Raw genomic sequence first — 6,567 nt, 5'->3', positions numbered from 1 at the left:
CACCAATCCTGATGCCACACTTGTCCTCATAGAGCTCAGCCTCCCAAATAATCTGTTCTGTTTATAGGTTAAGGATATACTACATATTCCTGTTTTTATTGTAAAATGTATAAGATTGTAGGTACATTTTAACATTTGTATGTAAATTAAATATGCATGTAATGCTGTCAAGTCTTTAAAAGGAACATTGCTGACCTATAGAATTTCTGTGTATCTTGCCAAGTTCTTTCTTCACTATAAACCTATCATGAGATAATGACCATCCTAAGTTTTTTAGTGTCCTTTTTTATTGATACTCATTCTCTATATTTTTTGTCACCTGTATGTGCTTTTAACAATATGAGTATATAAATTATTTCTGCCTGGTTTTGAACTGAATGTAAGTAGAAGAAAATGGCAATTACTAATTATGAGTTGCTTTTTACTTGTCAGACATTTATTAGGTTCATCAACAAATCTGTAGTCTGTTTAATTTTATGACAAAGTAGTATTCAATTATATGACTATAAAACACCTCATAGATTCACAGTTGTCACGTGGATTATCCCCCAAAGTTATTCATTATTACCAATATTGCTAACCACATTCTTAAACCAAACCCAATTATTACAAATATTGTTAATAGCATTCTTAAAAATGTGTGCTTAAAAATCTTGATGAGTAAAAAAAAAACAAAACCCCAAAAACCCTTGATAAGTATACTGTTAAAGAACTATTAAAGTAGAATTGCTAGCTTACAGTGCTTTTAAACACCTAGTTTTGCCAGACAATAAGATAATAACAAAGAATTTTTAAAGTGTCTGTAACAATTTACACTCCCACAAGCAGAAGAGTTTTCGGTGTTGACATCTTTGCCTATGTAGTCAGGTTAATTATTTCCTAATTTGATGGATGTGTAATGGCTATCATCACAGTTTTAATTTTTATTTTTCTATTGACTAATTATGTTCAACACTCTTTTTTAAAAAAAAATAATTACCAGCTGCTTGGGTTTCTTCTTTTTGAAATGTCCACTTAAGTAATTTTATTTATTCTTTTATTAAGTTAGCTACTTTTTCTAATTGACTTTAGGGAGATCTTTGTGTGTTCTGAAAAATATTCATTTTTGATAAATGCTATTATCTTCTACTCTGTAACTTCTCTTTTTTCTCTTTTCAGGTTTCATATTCTATTTAACTAAATTTTTTATGTGACCAAAACGTTTTCTTTTTCTGCTTAAATGTAAATTTCTATCTACTTTAAGAATATTTATGCAAATTTTAATAAACTAGTATGAATACAAGGGAAAGTCTCAAATGATAAAGGACTCCCATGAGAAAGCCTGCAAACAAATATCTACTATATAGTAATAAACAGAATTCTTTCACCCTAAGACTTGAAACAGGACAAGAATATCCGTTCTTATTAAATCTGTCCAATCACATCCAAAATTATTGTGAGTAGTCAAGGAAAAAGTAAAAAAAAAAAAAAAGACATTCAGTATAAACATAAGAATAAAATTATCTCTATTTACAAAGAACATTCTTATATAAAAAAATCATAAGAAATACACTTAAAAACTTCTATAACTGATAAACACGTACAACAAGAGCACAATATATAAATGCATTGCATTTTCATACACTATCCAAAGAGCTGGAGTCAGAAAATCAAAAGGGCTAAACTCACTCAGCAATTTAAAGCTGAAGGAATTGAAAAACAAATTCAAGCCTCAAGTTGCAAAACTAAAGGATGCTTTGAATAGAATATTAAGTGATCCAGGAAGCATTAAAAGAAGATGGTAGGAGTATACAGAGTCACTGTATCAAAAGTACTAGGTAGACACAGAAGAATTTCATGAAACAATATATGAGCAGGAGCTTATGGTGATGAAGGGAAATGTTCAAGCTGCTCTAAAAGAATTGATTTTTTTAAAAAAGCCCAGGAATTGACAGCATATCAATTGACATATTTCAACAAACAGACGCTGCCCTGGGTGTGCTAGCTAAGTTGTGCCAAGAAATCTGAAGGACAAACACCAGGCCAATTGGAAGAGAGCTATATTTGTTCCCATTCCAAAGAATGGTGATCCTACAGAATACATAAATTATCAAACAATATCATTAATATCACATGTAAGCAAGCTCCTCCGGTTGATTATCCAAAAGTGACCGAAACAACACATCAACAGTGAACTGCCAGATGTGAAGGCTGAGTTTAGAAGAGACCGTGGTATTAGGGATGGTATAGTTAATGTTAGATGGATCTTGTTTGAAAGCAGAGAATAACAGAGCAATGCCTTTGTTTCATTCACTATGCAAAGGCATTTGTCTGCATTGATCACAACAAACTGTGGCTGACTCTGAGAAGAATGGGAATCCCAGAACATTTGATTGTGCTTATGCAAAACCTATACTTGGATCAGGAGGCAGTCATCAGGACAGAGCGAGGAAAGACTTTCTGTTTCAAAATCAGGTAGGGTACGCTAGGGATTTTTCCTATCTCTTTACCTTTTCAATCTATAAGCAGAACAGATCATGAGGGAGGCTGAGCTCTGTGAGGAGTAGTGTGGCATTAGGATTAGAGGAAGATTCATCAATGACCCGTGTGATGTAGATAACACAACCTTGCTTGCTGAAACTGAAGAGGACCTGAAGCATCTGCTTCAGAAGGTCAAGGACTGCAGCCTTCAGTATAGATTGAAGTTCAACATCAAGAAAACAAAGATTTTCACCGATTGGCAGCAGCATGATAAATGATGTAGAGATTGAGATTGTTAACAGCCTTAGTTTGCTTGTCTCCACAATCAACACACTTAGTACCAACAGTCAGGAAATCAAAAGAGAAATTGCCTTGCAAAAGTCTGCAGTTAGAGACCTCTCTAGAATCTGGAAAAGCAACAATCTCAGTCTAAGGTGTGCCTGATTCAGGCCATAGTCTTTGTGATTACTTGCTGCACATCAGAAATCTGGACAATAATTGGGATGATAAAGAATTGATGCCTTTGAACTGTGGTACTGGAGAAAAATATTGAATATACCATGGACTGCCAGGAGAACAAACAGGTTCATCCTAGAGAGAGTGAAACCAGGCTGGTCCTTGGAGGCAAGGATTCTGAGGCTTTGTCTGACATACTTTGGGCATGTTGCAAGAAGGAAACAGTCCTTGGAGAAGGAAATCATGCTGGGAAGGGTGGAGGGACAGCACAAGAGAGGAAGACCCTTGATAAGATTGAATGATTCAGTTACTGGGGTAAAGGAGTAGGTGTGTCAGAAACAATAATTTTGATACAGGATAGATTAGGTTTCAGGGATGTTGTAGATAGAGTTACTATGAGTTGCAAGTAAATCAATGGCACATAAGAACAACGTATGTAATCTTAAATAGAAATTAAGGATACAAATAATTCCATTGACTATAAGATAAAAAATAAGAAGATTATTTGGATTAACTGTACAAAAAGTATAAGGCCTGCACAACTAGAAAATATTGTTGAAAGAAAATACAAAAAAAAAGGAAATTCTGTGTGTATAGATCAAAATATATTTCATTTCTGCAGTAATACCCAAATTTGCACATCCAAAGCAATCTCTTTCATAATTCAAGATGGTCTCCTTTTGTTTTTGCAGTAATTGATCTGCTGATACTAAAACGAAAACTTAAAAGGGTTTGAGTAACTCAAACAATATGTAGGTAGAAGGATGTAGTTGGAAGACTCAAAGTTTGTGACTTCAAACTTATTGGTAGTACGTGAGACAGCATGATAGTATGGCAATGAAAGAAGGGTGATCATATAGATTAAAGAGTAAAAACGTGAACAAGAAATTAATTCCTATATGTACGTCAGGGCTGTATCCTGTCTCCATACCTTTTCAATCTTTATGCAGAACAGATTATCTGGGAGGCTGGGCTCTATGAGGAGAAATGTGGAATCAGGATTGGAGGAAGAATTATCAACACTCTGCGTTATGCAGATGACACAACCTTGATTGCTGAAACTGAAGAGGACCTGAAGCACTTGTTGTGGAAGGTCAGGGACTGCACTCTTAGGTATGGGTTGAGACTTAATATCCAGAAAACAAAGATTCTCACCACTGAGCCAATTGGCAGCATCAAATGTGTCAGGAATGATAATGATGGTTCAGGGCAGGTAAGGGTTCAGATCTGTTGTTCACAGGGTTTCTATGAGTAGTACCCAACTTAATGGTACTTAACAACAACAATAATCTCAGAGTGTTACATCAATTGGTACATTATTGTGAGTTTACTTCCAAGAAATAACCCCTTGAAGAAAATAAATCTAACATATCAATACAGCAAAATAGAGAATTTCTCTCCCCATACTCAGTGAAGTTTTCCAAACATTATGATCACAGGAGTTTATGTTTACACTAGCCTTTATAATAACTAGGATACATTCCTTCCTCAACTAGACCCTAGTGTAGAACAGGGTAGGATAAAACATAGTGTATTCTTTGGGCTCCATATCATCCAGTTGTAGCTCTGAATGTTCTGAAATACTGTGTTCAGATTCTACAGCAACAATATTGTAGAGAAATTGGTAATTTAAAACAGAACATTGTGGGTGGTTACTCTGGATGATTCATACAAATCTAGGGAGGGAAAGAGTGGGCATAAACAATGTTTACTGAACTTTCATCATATTCAGACTCAGCTGGGAAAGATCACCTGAAATGACTTCAACACTTGCTTGAAGTAATATCTCTACAGATCTCTGGAATTTTCAGAATTTCAATTATCTTTATATGTCCAGAAAAGAAGACGTATGATGACTGAAATCAGTTAGGGTCTAAAAGGCAGAACATTATGAATATTTTTCATGCCATATTAAACGGCCTTGCAGGGATCATCACTTTATAAACTGGAGTCTAAAATTACTGTCCCAATAATTCAAATAAACTTTTTCAGATAGAGTGAACAAACACTGCTGTTAACTTTCAATACAAGTGTATAAGAAAATTAGACTTTCACAATAAAACTTTACTTTTAAAAAGTTTTATTTCACAGATTGTAAGACTTTGATTTTCCACCCTACCACAGTTAGGAAAAAGATCACAAATGCATTAGTTTCTCTAGTCAGACTACAGTGTTTCTCTAGATTATGCATTCCATATGAGAAGTTTTCCAAAGTCTAAATATATTCATCAACTTGCTAGTTTTTTGAAAAATAGTGGTATACAAAATGTGCTTTTAATTTTGTTTTTGGTTGTTTGTTTGTTTACTTGAATGTTCCCAGGAGCTTAAGGCCTTTAGACTTCTCATTTCCAATTTCTTGGAAAGGAAAATTGGAGTCAATCTTTTCCAGGAACCAGAGATCTCTATTTTTAGCTCTTGTTAATTAAGACCAGGTTATCTAAGTAGGAATTAATTTGAAATGCGTGTACCTTTCACTTGTGAATGGTACTTATGAGGATTTTACAAAACATATAGAAAATATTCTTGAATATATGTGTGCACAATATATCATTCTTATTTGAGTTCACCAATTAGTATTGTTACATCTACTTTGGTCCACTTTTATTTGAGTTGTGTTTTAGCCTGCGTGTTTCAATGGGAAATCAGTAAAAATTAAGCTTTGTTTCATAAAAATGTCATATTAGTAATGTAAATCTTAAAAATTAGTTCACCTATAAAGAAAAAGAGAATGAAATTAATAAGAATTCAAAATAGAAAAGCAAGAAATCATAACTTATGTTGATAAAGCAAACATCATTGATACAGCAAAGGCTGATGGGATGTGAGCAGTGAGAAGCACTAAATATTCCAAGTTTATGATACAGAATGAAAAGAAAGACAATTGTTATTAGACCTGAACAAGAGTTTGTAGAAATAGGAAACTAAAGGCTGGAAAAAGAGGAAAATATTAAAGGGAAGAACTAAAGTATATAGATGAAGCAAGAATGAGACTCTGAGAATTACCATTAGTAAAATATTGATTTTGCCAGAATTATGGAAGGGAAATTTGGAAGAAAAAAAAGAATCTGATTGTAAACTATGAACCAGATTTGGCAATTTAAGCTCAACACGGCAGGCAAATAAAGAACAAACACCTGTGGTAAATATCTAAATGATAGGATAGAATTACAGGGAGACCCTAAGTTGTTTTAAAAAAACGTAAGAAAGAAGACCACCATTTTGCTCAGCACAAATGCAAGTGATGCTCAAGGTGGAAGAGCATGGTTAGGAAAAGGCAGCCCAGTCAGCTGGAGAAAGGCAGGTAATAATAGCCAAGGAATTTGGAGAGGATAATACCTGCATTTGCCACTACCTGCATTTGCTACAACATCTGTTGTTTTATTGTTGTTCTTATGTGCTGTCAAGTCATTTGCAACTCATAGCCACCCTATGTACAATAGCCCTAAACCCTTCTCTATCCTGTGCCAATTACACTGCCTCTGACACACCCATCCCAATTGCCCCAGTCACTGAATCAATCCATCTCATAGAGGGTCTTCCCCTCTTGCGCCGTCCCTTCACCCTCCCAAGCATGATGTCCCTCTCCAAGGACCTGTCCCTCCTTGCAACATGCCCAAAGTATGTCAGACGAAGCCCCAGAATCTTTGCCTC

This window comes from Elephantulus edwardii, unplaced genomic scaffold, assembly GCF_000299155.1.
Source record: "Elephantulus edwardii isolate Elephantulus edwardi_28Jun2011 unplaced genomic scaffold, EleEdw1.0 scaffold00386, whole genome shotgun sequence".
Lineage (NCBI taxonomy): Eukaryota > Metazoa > Chordata > Mammalia > Macroscelidea > Macroscelididae > Elephantulus > Elephantulus edwardii.
Note: the sequence above shows the minus strand (reverse complement) of the source record.